General features: G+C 34.8%; 1 non-coding gene across 1 annotated transcript; it reads right to left on the bottom strand.

The window, feature by feature from the left end:
• Positions 1-15,811: 15,811 nt before the first annotated feature.
• Positions 15,812-15,919, bottom strand: LOC132436705 (U6 spliceosomal RNA). The gene has a single exon (XR_009521857.1). It is a non-coding gene; the product is annotated as a U6 spliceosomal RNA (small nuclear RNA).
• Positions 15,920-17,045: the final 1,126 nt, after the last annotated feature.

Below are 17,045 nucleotides of genomic sequence, written 5' to 3'. Positions count from 1 at the left end.
TGCAATGTTTGAAATATATTTAACTAAAATTTGTTGCTTATCCAACATTCAAATATAACTGGATGATATATCACACTTGTACTTTATCTGGCAATACTTATTCAATCACTTCCCAAAACTAAATTTATTTTCTTCATCTCTAAAAAGTTGCCTCTTGTGAGCTGCTGAATACTTTAAATGTATTTTGTAAACTTTAAAAGTTTAGTCACATGTTATTATTTCTCACATCTAGTTCTACAACTTCTATTTCCATAAGGTTTTTTTAAATATACATTTAAATGGATTATTTAAATATTTTAATATTAATGATACATTTTTCCCCCAAAGGGTCAAAATAATGGTCTATGTTTATTTTTTGTTTTTTTTTGGGGGGGGGGAGGAGGGGTTTTGCCATACCACGTGGCATGTGGGATCTTAGTTCCCTGACCAGGGAATGAACCCACACCCTCTGCATTGGAAGCATGGAGTCTTAACCACTGGACCTCCAGGGAAGTTCCTATGTTGTTTTTTTTGAGAGCATTTACTTGTGTTTCAGTGTCTATGGTTATGAGAGAAATTTCCTCTCAGTTTCTCCTGGATTTGATAGATTGCCTGCATCTGTTGTACAAACAATCATGGTGAAACAGTAAGAGAAACAGAGTTCCAACTTGACTTTACTCCCTGAAATATGCTAAGCATATGGTGAGTTGGCAATAACCTGGTCCCAGGATAGGAATTTTGAGAGAGAGGGGAAGCTTATATTTTTACATTGCCCAGTTGGATCCCTGGAACATTTATTAGCAGGATAATCTCAGGAAAATGTGACAAAAGAAGCTGGGTTCCTTCCCACTCATACCTAAGATGATAGAACTTGGGAAATTTTAAATGCTAGGAATCAGCAAAAGACATGTCTATAAAGAAAACATGTTTTCAATGTATTTTCAAAGAAGAGTTTACCTTTTGGGAGGATGGAAAGGAAGAGAAGTAATAGAAAAAAAATCTAGAATGTTTGACTTTATACCAAGGTATTTAAATGAAGTTCCACAGTCTGGACACTTTCCAGATGTGAAAAAAGAAAAAAAAAAGAAAGAAATCCTTCACACAAACATTCAAGGTCTAGAAAGCAATGAAGTCAAAGTGAGATTATTAGTATTTAGGTTCCTTTGTAGTTCAATACACTCTTAGCAGATAGAGCTTCCGTCACAAAATTATAAAAGATGTTTGTTCTGAAGAAAAGTGGAAGACTGGACATCATGTACAGATAGACAAAGGATGACTTAGTGGATCTTACATATCCCAGGGCACATTAGTAATCAACAATTTTAATTGCCAGTAACAATGATTTAACTCAATCGAACTTAAGGAAAAATAAGACTGACTGGAATATCTCATAAAATCATCTCCAGTCTACCTCTAAGAAGGTCAATATTGTAACCTAACTTCTGGAACAACTAGAACAGGCACTCAAACACTTCTGGTACTCTCAATCCTTTTCTCATCTCTGATTCTTTATGTATGTCAGGCACATTCACTCCCATTGTAGACATCTAGGATTTCACTAAAATTGTGGTGACAAGACTATCAAGAGCCTCAGAATTCTACTTGAGAAAATGTTGACTATGATAATTGCGGTTTGAAAAATCCTAGGGAAGAACTGTGGCTAGATAAAAGTGCCCATTACTCTACTAGAAATTGTTGTTGGGGTGAGATTACAATTATAAAGGAGAAAAGGTATTTCTAAGGGAGATAACATAGATGGAGTGGGGAAGAATTTTCCAGAGAAGTCACAGAAAATATGGAGGAATACTGAGCAGGTAAAACAATAGTCACTCACTGTAGAGAATTGACAACTATTAAATTAATAATCTGACACAAAGCAAATTACAAACCTCATAAGTGTTTACTTATAACAGGACACCTTAACTGAAGGTTGGGGAAAGCCTTTTTGAAGAAATGCTACCTGAAACAAAAGGAAGAGTGAGGAAAAGAGTATTCCTGTAAAGGGAACACTTAAAGTTCAAAGAAAAAAAAACCTTCCCAATAAAAGGCTACTCTGTCTAGAGAATGATGAAAACATATAATACCACAGCATGAGCTTATGAAGGCATGGACAAAGTCATGCCCATTGGAGAGCAAGTTAAAGATTTTGTATTTTTTTTCCCTTAAGTGGAATTAGTTTTGATTAAAAATGTGGTAGAATCCAATAGATGTTGTCATAACTTATATCACTCAGCTGAGAATTCTGAGGTCATAAAGGATAAAAATATAAATGAAGAGAAAAAAATTGTAGTTGGGGTAAGGTAGGGGATGGAGACTGAAGTTACTACTATCTTGCTATTTTGCCAGATGAACATTTTTTTCCCAATACATTGAAAATCACTACATATCTATATTTAGCGAGGTTGACATTTCCAAGTCTGTGCCCACCTGTTCCAAGATCATGAAAACAAACTTAAATGTATTGTTGAAACACTAGATTAAGCTGTATGTGAGGAAAGAAAAAGTAGTAAGTTTGAAATGACAGCTTTCTCTAATAATTATTGAGTAAAAATAAACATGTCATAGTCATAGGAAGCTAGAAATGCCTATGAGAATTCATATATCACACTATCCTGTTTTCATCAAGACATCACCAAACTGATTAGTATAGTAAATAAGGTTTGCCATTTTTAAAGACATCACAGAAGTTGAGTCAGCAATACGAATTAAACAAACAAACGCTAGAAATATTTGTCTTCTTTCTTTGTAATGTTTCTGGAATATAATTTGCTTGAGGTAAATTTAAGACATAGGTACAGTGGAGGGCAGCAAAGGAATAAATATACTTTTGCTTGAATGCACTGAGGACACACCTAATCTGGTATTGAGTCCACATACTACTCTTAAAACAGAGCAGAAAGGGAAATCAGTAAAAAAAATTAGCAGTAACTTTTTCTACACATTGAGCACCAACCAGTTTGATGGAATTTTTTTCAATGTATTGACTTGATGGTTAATTTTGGACATGCACAAAGATATTAATTTAATCATCAGAATAAGTTCACCAATAGAACAAATGCATTTACAAGGTGTTATATCTGCATATAGTAAAACCCTATATGTTAATTAAATTAACTAAAAATATAAACAAAGTGCTCCCTGGTTAGGATAGACTCAGATGTTCTGCTGCAAAGGAGACCCAAAATTAATTCAGTCGCTTAAGAAATAAAAAGGTTTGTTTCTCACTCATGTAATAGTCCAGGGTGGGCGTTTTGGGGCAGTAGGCAGCTACCCACATACCATGATTCACATAGGGGAGCAGTGGCTCCACTATCTTCAGCAAATGACTTCCTGAGTGGCCATGCTCTGGTCATCTCAGTCAGTAGGAAGGCAGAAAAGAATACATACAGAAAGACATCCAAGTTTGGGGCTGCCAGGCACAAATTCAGTTATATAGTGATACTTAGTTCCAAAGAAGGTTGAGATATGTGCTCCCTAGAGATCTGAGTCCTAGCCCAATTCTATAATTTTGGAAGAAGAAGAATATGGATTTTAGTGGACACCTAACCATCTCCAATAAGTGTTTAGAAGAACATAATTCACATATCTAAAAAGGGTTAAAATTTAAGGCCAATCCTCAGTTCTGATATGGGTCTGTGGGATCTCTATCACCTTGGCCAGCAGAGCAACTGTGGGAGCTATGAGAGGGAAGTTCCATCTTGGGGGTGGGTGTTAGCTGCAGCTCTGACACTTAGGGGATGTGTGATTTCAAGTGTTCTCATGACAGCATTTACCTCACAGGATTATGGTGTGAACTGAATGACTTTAAGTAATATAACAAAGTAAAACAAATAACTCAGTGGTGGGTACACAGTGAGAGCTCAACATATAAGAGTTTGTGCCTCTCTTTTCTTCTGCCCAGAAAGGTTCTATCTTGTGATGGAACCATACCTAGACAGCTTCAAGAACATATAGCAGTCCCCTCACAGGCCCCAGCAAATTTAAGGATTAAGATATGTTCACAGATTAGGTAGAATTTAGGGTTATACTTGATGATAATTGGCTTAATCTAAAAAGGCTTGTCCTCACTTTAGTATTCCCAAGTGAGCTGCACACACCAGGAGGAGGATCACTTTATTTTAGCCAGGGACCCATAAGAATCAATGTGGAAGTCCCTGGGCTGGGCTGAAGCCCACAGCCCGTGCTTCCTCCCGCTAAGGGAAAATCCAGATTGCTGTTGGTAAAGTATTACAACTTTAGGACAATATATATTGAGAGAAAGGAAGGAAAGAAAGAAAGAAGGAAGGAAATTGATCCTATATAGTAAACTTCCTCAGCCAACCAAATAGAAATAAAAAATAGGAAAGCTCTGTTAGCAGGTATATTCATCAGAGTTCAGAACCAATAAGATATATATATATATATATATATATATATATATATATATATATATATATATAAAGGGTAGGTGACAAAGCTACTAAATGATATTTATGAGGAAAGAGAATCAAATTAAACAAGGAAGAATGATCTTTATATAGGCATTGCAGTAGATTATGAAAATCTCTGAATAATTTTACAAAAACTGCCTCCTAAATAAATAATATCTATGTCTTTTTTATGGGAAGGAGAGTTAATATTTATTATTAAACTTACTCTTGTCAAAAGCAGTCAAGAAGGAATTAGGTTTCTAGTTCTGAAAACATGGTAAAATGCAAGCAATGTGATAAATCTTGTGTAAATTGTATTTTTATAAGTTTGCTGTAAATAACATTGAACATTTTCTGATAAATTGTACAGGAAATTGGCATCCTTCACATCTTCTGAGGAACCAAATAGTAATATTAGAATGAAGCATGGCTGAAATTTATGGTAAGCATCAAAGACATGGGATTAATTAGTTTTAAATGAGAAAACTTTATGAAATTGTTATGTTGGTTTTCTGATTAAGAAAATATAATTTAAGCCTAGTCTTATAGAACTAGCATATTCCTTTTTTTTGTGGAGGTTGAAATTTTATGGAGATATAAACCACAAAAGGAATTGACAAACTGTAATGTGTCTAAAGAAGGGAAAACTGTATCTGCATAGAAATTTTTAAAAGTGAACAATGTTTCATTTTTGGTATATTTAGTCAGTAGATATTCTGAAAGCCTGAAATATGCAGGGCTCTGATATATAAGATAGAATCTCAATCCTCAGAGTAACTGTTCTCAGTCTCAGGTTGAGAAATATTCTATAAGATAATAAGTTACCATTTTTCAGCTCATCTAATCAAAATGTTTGCTCTGTTAAGATGCAGTAATTTTGATAATAAATGTAAACCCATGTAACATTGTTCAAAATAGAGTAATGCCAATCAAGGGCCACTATCAAGTCTTTTTCAGACACCCAAGGACTGGAAAATTACTGAAGACAAAAAGTTACAGATTCTCAGAAAAACCACATCCTATAGAAGCATAGCCAGTTCAAATACAACTGTGGACCAAAACACATAAGAACCCACCACCTCTTTCCTGCACCTTGCCCTTCATAGCCCAATAAAAGACTCAAACCCGCATCCTTCAGGGACGACACCATTCTATGCGTCTGGCCCCTTTCTTCCCTTGGAAAGTGAATTAAAACTTTCTTTTCTTCTCACTTCTGTGAATTCTTTCACAACCCGAGTTGGCTCACCTAACAATAATTTCATGAGAGTGCTTCACAGAAAAGGGGGTGGGAGGCAAAAGTATTTCAGACTAACTATATTGAAATCTTTTCTTCCCTGAAATAATTTTACTAATATTGGGCATGAAGAAAAATATGAAAATATAAATGTAAAACCCAAATGTAATGAAGAAATCCAGCATTGATAATATCTCTGTTTTGCTCAAGCGTAATGTCCCTATTCCTATTGTTCTTTTCCTATTGCCACCAGCACTGTGGCTATCCACATTATAGATTCTCTTAATCATGTTATCACTGTTACAGAGATAAACAGCACAATTCTGCTTAGGTTTTGTACAGTGTTAGGTCCCACTTTCCACTTCAGTATAATCTACAGTTTTTCTAAGACATACCTTGTTAACTTCTGCTTTTATCTTTATTTACTTTCTTGAGCTTTCTTTTGCTTGTTCTTTTTTCAGTTTCTTCAACTGGGTATTTAATTTATTTATATTCTTTCATTTTTACTAGTGAAAGAGTTTGTTATGAATTTTCCTGTGACCACTGCTTTAAGTGTATCCCAGGATTTCTTGTATGTAGTAGTTTTATTATTTGATTGACTTCTCTGGTTTCAATCTGTATTTCTCTGTTTCACCCACGATTTGTCTAATAGAAAGAGGAAGGGGCTTTTAATTTCTTCATTTGTTAATAATTTCTAGTTATATTGCACTATCATCAGAGAGTATCGTTTGTTGTATTTATGCTTTATAGGACACCTTGACGTTTTTCTTGTGAAATAATATGTGAAAAACTTTGTAAATGTTCCATAAGCACTGGAAAGGAAGACTATTTTCTAATATCAGGGTCTAAAATTTGTTATATGATGATAAGATCTACTTTATTGATTATGTTGGTTAGGTTTTCTGGCTCCTTATTTATTTTTGGTTTGTCCACTTGTTCTTTCTTGATCTGAGATTGCTGTCTTAAAGTCTCTTCTTATTATGGTGTTTCTATATATGTTCTACAGTTTTTACTTCATAAAGGTGGTTGCTATATTATTTGTTCATATATACTCATAAATTACATATTTAAAAATATGAGCATTAAAAAATCTCAATTTTTTAATTAATTTTTAAATTGAATACTGCTTTACAGATATCAAGTTCACATTCTTCTGTTCTTACTGTTTTTATGGGCCTGGAGTACTTTTGTCTATATCATTTGCTTGCTTTCCTGAATCACTTTGTTTTAATCATGTCTCTTGAATACAGCATATAGCTGGGTATTGCTTTTTAAGCCAAAGTGAAAATCAAATTTTTTAACAACTTTAGTTCATTCATATTTGTTGATATGACTAATATGTCTCAATTCTGTTGTCCCAATTGTGTCACTATATTTTTAAAATTTCATGTATTAGATTATACTTGCTACGCTTACTTCTTCACAAAGTGTGCATTATTTGCTCTTTAATTAAATACAATAATTAGGAAGGATCATATTTTCATTCTAATGGTTACCTTTGAATTTATATCTTTTATAATACAATTTATCCTACATTTTCTTATTTGATATTTTACTCTTTGATTTGTTAATTTTAGATGGTATATTTTAAATCCTACTTATTGACTTATAGTTGAGTTTATTCTACTTTCTGTTTCCTCTCTTCTCTCATATTTAGTTGCTTTTTTGCTGTTTTGTCATAAAATATAACATCTGTGCATTCATGCCTTTGGTTTCAATCTGTATTTTTTGTATTTTTTTTGCAATGGACAAGGAAATTTAGTTATTTCTGAAATATACATTTAAAAATAATAACTAGAATTATGACATAACATTATACGAGAACATATAAGATTTTTAGGAATTTCATGTAATGTCTGAAACATTTATATTAACATATTTCCATACTAATAACCCAAAGAAAGTTTAGAATTGGTGTCTTTTTTAAATTTTTTTCAATTTTATTTTATTTATGTTTTTATACAACAGGTTCTTATTAGTTATCAATTTTATACACATCAGTGTATATATGTCAATCCCAATCACCCAGTTCATCACACCACTATAGCTACCCCGCAATGGCTTTCCCCCTTGGTGTCCATGCATTTGTTCTCTACATCTGTGTCTCAATTTCTGCCCTGCAAACCAGTTCATCTGTACCATTTTTCTGTTTCCACATACATGCGTTAATATACGATATTTGTTTTTTCTCTTTCTGACTTACTTCACTCTGTATGACAGTCGCTAGATGCACCAACATCTCAACAAATGACCTAATTTTGTTCCTTTTTATTGCTGGGTAATATTCCATTGTATATATGTACCACACTTCTTTACCCATTCTTCTGTCAATGGGCATTTAGGTTGCTTCCATGAGCTGGCTATTGTATATAGTGCTGCAATGAACATTGGGATGCATTGTCTTTTTGAATTATGGTTTTCTCTGGGTATATGCCCAGTAGTGGGATTGCTGGATCACATGGTAATTCTATTTTTAGTTTTTTTAAGGAACCTCCATACTGTTCTCCATAGTAGCAGTATCAATTTACATTCCCACCAACAGTGCAAGAGGGTTCTCTTTTCTCCACACCCTCTCCAACATTTGTTGTCTGTAGATTTTCTGATGATGCTCATTCTAACTGGTGTAAGGTGATATGTCATTGTAGTTTTGATTTGCATTTCTCTAATAATTAGTGATGTTGAGCAGCTTTTCATGTGCTTCTTGGCCATCTTCTTTGGATATGTCTTCTTCGGATAAATGTCTATTTAAGTCTTCTGCCCATTTTTGGATTGGGTTGTTTGTTTCTTCAATATTGAGCTGCATGAGCTGTTTATATATTTTGGAGATTAATCCTTTGTCTGTTGATTTGTTTGCAAAGATTTTCTCCAATTCTGAGGGTTATATTTTCATCTTGTTTATAGTTTCCTTTGCCATGCAAAAGCTATTAAGTTTCATTAGGTCCCATTTGTTTCTTTTTGTTTTTATTTCCATGACTCTAGGAGGTGGATCAAAAAAGATCTGGCTGTGATTTATGTCAAAGAGTGTTCTTCCTAGGTTTTCCTCTAAGAATTTTATAGTGTGTGGTCTTATATTTAGGTCTCAAAACCATTTTGAGTTTATTGTTGTATATGGTGTTAGGGAGTGTTCTAATTTCATTCTTTTACATGTAGCTGTCTAGTTTTCCCAGCATGACTTATTGAAGAGACTGTCTATTCTCCATTGTATATCCTTGCCTCCTTTGTCATAGATTAGTTGACCATATGTGCATGAGTTTATCACTGGGCTTTCTTTCTTGTTCCATTGACCTATGCTTCTCTTTTTGTGCCAGTACCATATTGTCTTGATTACTGTAGGTTTGTAGTATAGTCTGAAGTGAGGGAGTCTGATTCCCCCAGCTCCGGGTCTTTCCCTCAAGACTGCTTTGGCTATAGGGGGTCTTTTGTGTCTCCATACAAATTTTAAGATTTTTTGTTCTAGTTCCATAAAAATTGCCATTAGTAATTTGATAGGGATTGCATTGAATCTGTAGATTCCTTTGCGTAGTATAGTCATTTTCACAATATTGATTCTTCCAATCCAAGAACATGGTATATTTCTCCATCTGTTGGTCTCATCTTTAATTTATTTCACCAGTCTCTTATACTTTTCTGCATACAGGTCTTTTGTCTTGCTAGGTAGGTTTATTCCTAGGTATTTTATTTTTTTTTTGGCAATGGTAAATGGGAGTGTTTCCTAAATTTCTCTTTCAGATTTTTCATCATTAGTGTATAGGAATGCAAGAGATTTCTGTGCATTAATTTTGTATCCTGCAATTTTACCAAATTCATTGATTAGCTCCAGTAGTTTTCTGGTGGCATTTTTAGGATTCTCTATGTATAGTATCATGTCATCTGAAAACAGTGACAGTTTTACTTCTTCTTTTCTGATTTGTATTCCTTTTATTTATTTTCCTTCTCTGATTGCTGTGGCTAGGACTTCCAAAACTATGTTGAATAATAGTGGTGAGAGTGGGCATGCTTGTCTTCTTCCTGATCTTAGAGGAAATGCTTTCAGTTTTTCACCATTGAGAACAATGTTGGCTCTGGGTTTGTCATATATGGCCTTTATTATGTTGAGGTAAGTTTCCTTTGTACCTACTTTCTGAAGGGTTTTATCATAAATGGGTGTTGAATTTTGTCAAAAGCTTTTTCTGCATCTATTAAGATGATCATATAGTTTTGTTGTTCAGTTTGTTAATATGTTGTATCACATTGATTGATTTGTGTATACTGTAGAATCCTTGCAATCTTGGGATAACTCCCACTTGATCATGGTGTATAATCCTTTTAATGTGTTGTTGGGTTCTGTTTGGTATTATTTTGTTGAGGATTTTTGCATGTATATTCATCAGTGATATTGGTCTGTAATTTTCTTTTTTTGTAGTATCTTTCTCTGGTGTTCATATCAGGGTAATGGTGGCCTCCTAGAATGAGTTTGAGAGTGTTCCTTCCTCTGAAATTTGTTCGAAGAGTTTGACAAGGATGGGTGTTAGCTCTTCTCTAAATGTTTTGAAAGAATTCACCTGTGAAGCCATCTGGTCCTGAACTTTTGTTTCTTGGAAGATTTTAAATCACAGTTTCAATTTCATTACTTGTGAATGGTCTGTTCATATTTTCTTCTTCTTCCTGGTTCAGTCTTGGAAGGTTATACCTTTCTAAGAATTTGTCCATTTCTTCCTGGTTGTCCATTTTATTGGCATAGAGTTGCTTGTAGTAGTCTCTTTGGATGATTTGTATTTCTGTGGTGTCTGTTGTAACTTCTACTTTTTCATTTCTAATTTTATTGATTTGAGTCCTCTCCCTCTTTTTCTTGAAGAGGCTGGCTAATGGTTTATCAATTTTGTTTATCTTCTCAAAGAACCAGCTTTTAGTTTTATTGATCTTTGCTATTGTTTTCTTTGTTTCTATTTCATTTATTTCTGCTCTGATCTTTATGGTTTCTTTCCTTCTGCTAAATTTGGATTTTGTTAGTTTTCCTTTTGGTGTAAGGTTAGATTGTTTATTTGAGATTTTTCTTGTTTCTTGAGGTAGGCTTGTATAGCTATAAACTTCCCTCTTAGAACTTCTTTTGCTGAATCCCATAGGTTTTGGATCATCGTGTTTTCATTGTCATTTGTCTCTAGGTATTTGTTGATTTCCTCTTTGATTTCTTCAGTGATCTCTTGGTTATTTAGTAATGTATTGTTTAGCCTCCATGTGTTTGTGTTTTTTTTTACATTTTTTTCCATGTAATTCATTTCTAGTCTCATAGCGTTGTGGTCAGAAAAGATGGTTGATGGTTCTTAAATTTACTGAGGCTTGATTTGTGACCCAAGATGTGATCTATCCTGGTGAATATTCTGTGCACACTTGAGAAGAAAGTGTAATCTGCTGTTTTTGGTTGGAATGTCCTATAAATATCAATTAAATCTATCTGGTCTATTGTGTCATTTAAAGCTTCTGGTTTCCTTATTTATTCTCATTTTGGATGATCTGTCCATTGGTATAAGTGAGGTGTTAAAGTCTCCCACTATTACTGTGTTACTGTCGATTTCCTCTTTTATAGCTGTTAACAGTTGCCGTATGTATTGTGGTGCTTCTATGTTGGGAGCATATATATTTATAATTTTTATATCTTCTTCTTGGATTGATCCCTTGATCATTATGTAGTGTCCTTCCTTGTCTCTTGTAACATTCTTTATTTTAAAGTCTATGTTATCTGATATGAGTATTGCTACTCCAGCTTTCTTTTGATTTCCATTTGCATGGAATATCTTTTTCCATCCCCTCACTTTCAGTCTGTATGTGTCCCTAGGTCTGAAGTGGGTCTCTTGCAGATAGCATATATATGGGTCTGGTTTTTGTATCCATTCAGCAAGCTTGTGTCTTTTGGTTGGAGCATTTAATCCTTTCACGTTTAAGGTAATTATCGATATGTATGTTCCTATGACCATTTTCTTAATTGTTTTAGGTTTGTTTTTGTAGGTCCTTTTCTTCTCTTGTGTTTCCCACTTAGAGAATTTCCTTTAGCATTTGTTGTAGAGCTTGTTTGGTAGTGTTGCATTCTCTTAGCTTTTTCTTGTCTGTAAAGCTTTTGATTTCTCCAACGAATCTGAATGAGATCCTTGCCAGGTAGAGTAATTTTGGTTGTAGGTTCTTCCCTTTCATCACTTTAAGTATATTATACCACGCTTTTCTGGCTTGTATAGTTTCTGCTGAGAAATCAGTTGTTAACCTTATGGGTGTTCCCTTGTATGTAATTTGTCATTTTTCTCTTGCTGCTTTCATTTCTTTGTCTTCAATTTTTGCCAATTTGATTACTATGTGTCTCGGCATTATTTTCCTGGGTTTATCCTATATGTGACTCACTGCACTTCCTGGACTTAGGTCACTATTTCCTTTTCCATGTTAGGGAAATTTTTGACTATAATCTCTTTAAATGCATTCTCAGGTCCTTTCTCCTTCTGTGACCTCTGTAATGTGAATGTTGTTGCATTTAATGTTGTCCAGAGGTCTCTTTGGCTGTCTTCATTTCTTTACATTCTTCTTTCTTTATTCACTGCTTGCAGCAGTGAATTCCACCATTCTGTCTTCTAGGTAGCTTATCCTTTCTTCTGCCTCAGTTATTCTGCTATTGATTCCTTCTAGTGTAGTTTTCCTTTCTGTTATTGTATTGTTCATCTCTGTTTGTTTGTTCTTTAATTCTTCCAGGTCATTATTAAACCTTTCTTGCCATATTTTTGATCTTTGCTTCCACTGTTTTTGCCGAGGTCCTTGATCATCTTCACTATCATTATTCTGAATTATTTTTCTGGAAGGTTGCCTATCTCCACTTCATTCAGTTGTTTTTCTGGGGTTTTATCTTGTTCCTTCATCTGGTACATAGCTGTCTACCTTTTCATCTTGTCTATCTTTCTGTGAATCTGTTTAGTGCACTTTGATAGAAGTACAAGGTAAATATATATATGCATTTATTTTTATATGTATATGTATATATATCGAGGTCTTTGCTTTCATTGGTGTTTTTAACCTAGTTAGGAACATAGGACATATCCTTTAAAATATTTAGAAATATAGGGGTGCCTGCTTAGTGCTAAATTGGTGTTTTTTTAAAAAATAAATTTTATATTCATCTGCGTTGGGTCTCAGTTGCAGTATGTGTGATCTTCGTTTAGACATGTAGGATCTTTCATTGTAGTGGGCTCTTTGTTGGGGCATGTGGACTTCTCTCTAGTTGTGGCATGTGGGGTTTTTCTCCCTGGTTGTGTCATGGGGGCTCCAGGGCATGTGAGCTCTGTAGTTTCTGGCACATGGGCTCTCTCATTGAGGTGTATGAGCTCAGTAGTTGTGGTGCACAGGCTTATTTGCCCTGTGGCAAAAGGGATCTTAGTTCCCTGACCAGGGATCTAACCTGCATCCCCTCCTTCAGAAGCCTTCTTTGTTTTTCATCCTCTCTGATCAGCCCTGTAATCTCTCTCCATTTAGCGGTATCATTTTGTAGTCCTGCCAGTCGACAAAGCTCCCAGGGGTGACATTTGTTCATTGGACACCTTGCCCTGGGCTCACGGGTGCTCTGCACTCTGCCCCAAGGTGCTCAGCCAGCCCCCCTGCTCGCAGCCTGTGGCCAGCACTGCCTGTGCCCCCTCTGCTCTGCACTCCAACCCACTATCAGCTGCCTTTCCATGCCTTTGTTTTTGTCTTAGATCTACATTTGTATTTGTTAAAAAGCTCATCATCAGTCCTTTGCTGAGGTTTTCCCATTTATCTATTGACTGAATGAAGCTAATCTAGTAAATTCTTCATGGAGGGCTCATGGGCAGAGAATGTTTTACGTTGTGTATGTTTAAAACTGTTTTTTTAAAGACTTGGTATTTGACAAGCACATTAGCTGGCAATAAAAATCTGTTTTCATACCTTCATTCATTGAGATTTATTATTCTAAAGTTACTCAGTTGTTGCCTTTCCTTGTGTGTTGTTTTTAAAAAGTCTAATGGTCTTGTAAATTATTTGATCTTTTGCCCGGAGGCCTTGATACGCTTTCGGATTTTTTTAAGTCTAATAATTTTAGTAGGATACACCTTGGAGATGATAATTCTGGGTTAATTTTCCTAGGTCCCTAATGGGCCTTTTCAATATGTATATTTTACATTCTTTTATTTCTGGAAAGTTTTGTTCAGTTATATTTTTAAATATTAATTCTGTTCTATTGTTTAGTTTTCCTTTTCAGAGACTCTGATTGTACCTATGTTATTCCCATTTTGTCTACCTTCCATGTGCATTACTTCATCTTTGGGTATTTTACCTCTTTTCTTATCTCATTTTCATTTTGTTAGTTATTTTCTTGACTTTCTTCAACAGTCTTCAGTTGAGAAATATTTCTGTATTTCTTCTATTTTGTTCCTGAGTACAATCAACTCATTTTATTGCTTCCAGGGTTTTGTTTCTATTCTGATTCAAAGTGGTAATCTACTTTAGCATCTATAATTTTCTTCTGCTTTATTTTTCTACTTTGAAAAAGAGTTTTGTCAGTCAAGATGTGCTAAATCATATTTTCTGTTATGTTATGGTAATTTTGACTAGATTTATCCAGTTTCTTCTGTTCATTCTGTAGATTTAGGGTGGTTTACAAGATTAATGTTTACAATGGCATATTCTGTCACTGGTCCAAAGTTTAGATTCTTTAGTGAATTTTTGTCTTTTTTGCATGTGTATTTGGTTGAGGGTGGAACTGTGTTTTTCCTCTTTTGCTTTTTCTCTTTCCACATAATCACCAAAGATTCTTCTCCATCACTTTTGTCCTTTCTTCCCCCTCCCAACCATAAGTTCTACAGGGCTGTCATTTCAAGTAGTACATATTTGTAAATGACTTCTTTGCCATGCATGCTCTGATCTACCAAGGCACATTGTTAGTATTTTCTGACTTAAGAGTGAATGTAATCTTTCTGGCAGTATTTTGGCTCAACTTTAGTCCTGTCATCAGCTGTCTTCTTCTTTCTTCCCTGCACTTTTGCTTAGACTGCTCTTGCTTGACCTCAAATTCTTATGATATAATGGAAACATAAGAGGTCATTTTGTGATTTTTCTTCTTCTGCTTTTTTCTTATTTCTTTTTTGGTTCCATTTATTTATTTATTTGCCTGTATTGGATCTTAGTTGCTGTGCACGGGCTTTCTCTAGTTGTGACAAGTGGGGGCTACCCTTCATTGTGGAGCATGAGCTCTAGGCATGTGGACTTCAGTAGTTGTGGCTCCCAGGCTCTAGAACGCATGCTCAGTCATTGTGGCTCATGGGTCCAGAATGCAGACTCAGTAGTTGTGGCTCACACACTTAGTTGCTCTGCAGCATGTGGTACCTTCCCTGTCCAGGGCTTGAATCCATGTCCCCTGCCTTGGCAGGCAGATTCTTAACCACTGAGCCACCAGGGAAGTCCGGTTCCAGTTATTTTAAAATTAAGTGATACTCTAAGTACATTGAGTGTGTCCTTCACGTGTAGTTTTCATTGTTTTGCTTTTCTCTATTATTCTATAGGAAATAGTGAGGGATGTGGACTTAAGCATTACTAGTTTTCCAGCTACCATATTTGCTTCTCTTTTCCATTAGAAACCAGAGTTGAAACACTCCCTACAGAAAGTATCTAGAAGACATTACTCAAATGCTCCAATAAAAAGCACATTTAGCAATGAAGAGTGTAGCTTCTTTATGAAAGTAGCTTCCAAGTTCAAACTTGGAAGAGGCCTTAGTGATTACCTGGTATGACCAGAAATTAGAAACTTAATTAAATAAAATAACTCTTTAAAATTGTCACAGATATTGACTGAGTCATTACCAGAAGCCAGGTCTCCTGATTCTCAGTCCAGTGCTGCTTTTTATCTTGTTTGTTTTTTAATATTCAATGCATATTCATTTATTTTACTCTTACAAAATAAATTGCCCACCCCTCTGCCTCATCCCCCTAAAACAATTTAGTTTTACAAACATTAAGAATTTTAAACTAAATGAAGATAAACAATTGCAGAACAATTATTTTTCAATGTAGCTGTCATAATTACTAGAGTTTGAATCTCCTAAAAGTGACCAGTGTCCAGGCAATTTATAAGGAAATCCTGCTTATCAGCCAAAAGGAAAATTCCATATTACAAGTTAGCAAATTCTAGTACAAAAGTAGTCTGTGTGATGGAATAATCTTTTCTTTTAAAAATATGGAATACTTCGTGAATTTCTGTGTCACCCTTGCTCAGAGGTCATGATAATCTTCTCTGTATTGTTTCAATTTTTTACCTATGTGCTGCTGAAGTAAGCACCCGTTTTGTTTATCATGCCTTAATGCCTAGTTTGCATGAGATATAATTTCCAGCAAGTGTTTTGAAACATTGAAAATGATTATCGACCTATATTTCCACATTTATACCTTGGTGGGCCTTTGTGGACTCATGAAATAGATAAGTTTTTAGATCCCTTTAACATTCCTTGTCTTTCTGACAGTACATAACACATCATCATATTGTGTAATAGAAGCCCAAGAACACCTATCTCATTATAAATATGCTAATTGACACAAAAGAATTTGGATTTTGATGTATTCATACAGAAATTTCTCTTCCATTATTAAAAAAATGAGTAAGTTTACATATATGAAGATAGGGTAAAGACTGACAAAGATGGACTTTTCAGCTCTCACATACTTGAGCCTCTTTTTAGTACAGGATTTAAATCTAAGATGAAATAAACAGATTGGCACTTATTTGTCACTACCATCACCTATGGGTATTACATACCTTGCTGCACACTGCTTTGCTTTAGAAGGGAAGAAGATAAGACCCTGTCTTTATAAACTGGTTTTTATGTAAGTGACATTTTCTCAAGTTGTCAGCATTTAATTTTCCACTGACACACTTACAAGTTTTCATGAACAGTTGAATGCAAAGTTGACAGTAACACTGAATGAAGCATGGTTTCCCTATTAAAGCCTTTGGTACCAAGACAATGGCAAATAATAAAAACTTACCACTGGCCCATTTCCACAGTGAAGTTTCTCACTACAAACTCACCAACAACTTTTGACCTCTGAACCCAAAGATCATCAATTATCCAGCTTACAGAGGTAGAATATAGTGAACGAGCAGCATCATTTGGCTGTCACCCAGTTAACATCCGAAAAGCAATTTGTCCAATATTTCAACCTCCAGGGAGAATTCTTTATTAGTTTTTGTATAGGTTTGCCTTTCAATTGGATGATTTGAATAGCTTCTGTGGTAAGAGAGATGCTGCTCTCAGATAAAGATTTTGCATTTCATCTCATCATTAATGCTTTGAACCTCATGGGAAGTCACTATGCCTTTTATGAAGGTTGAAGCATTTTATAACCTTAATAAGGACTCATAGCCTCAGGAACGTCAAGTGTGAGCAAGTGAGGGAGATTGATGAGTA

Source organism: Delphinus delphis, chromosome 13, assembly GCF_949987515.2.
Source record: "Delphinus delphis chromosome 13, mDelDel1.2, whole genome shotgun sequence".
NCBI classification, from domain to species: domain Eukaryota; kingdom Metazoa; phylum Chordata; class Mammalia; order Artiodactyla; family Delphinidae; genus Delphinus; species Delphinus delphis.
Note: the sequence above shows the minus strand (reverse complement) of the source record. Positions and strands in the feature narration are given on the sequence as shown.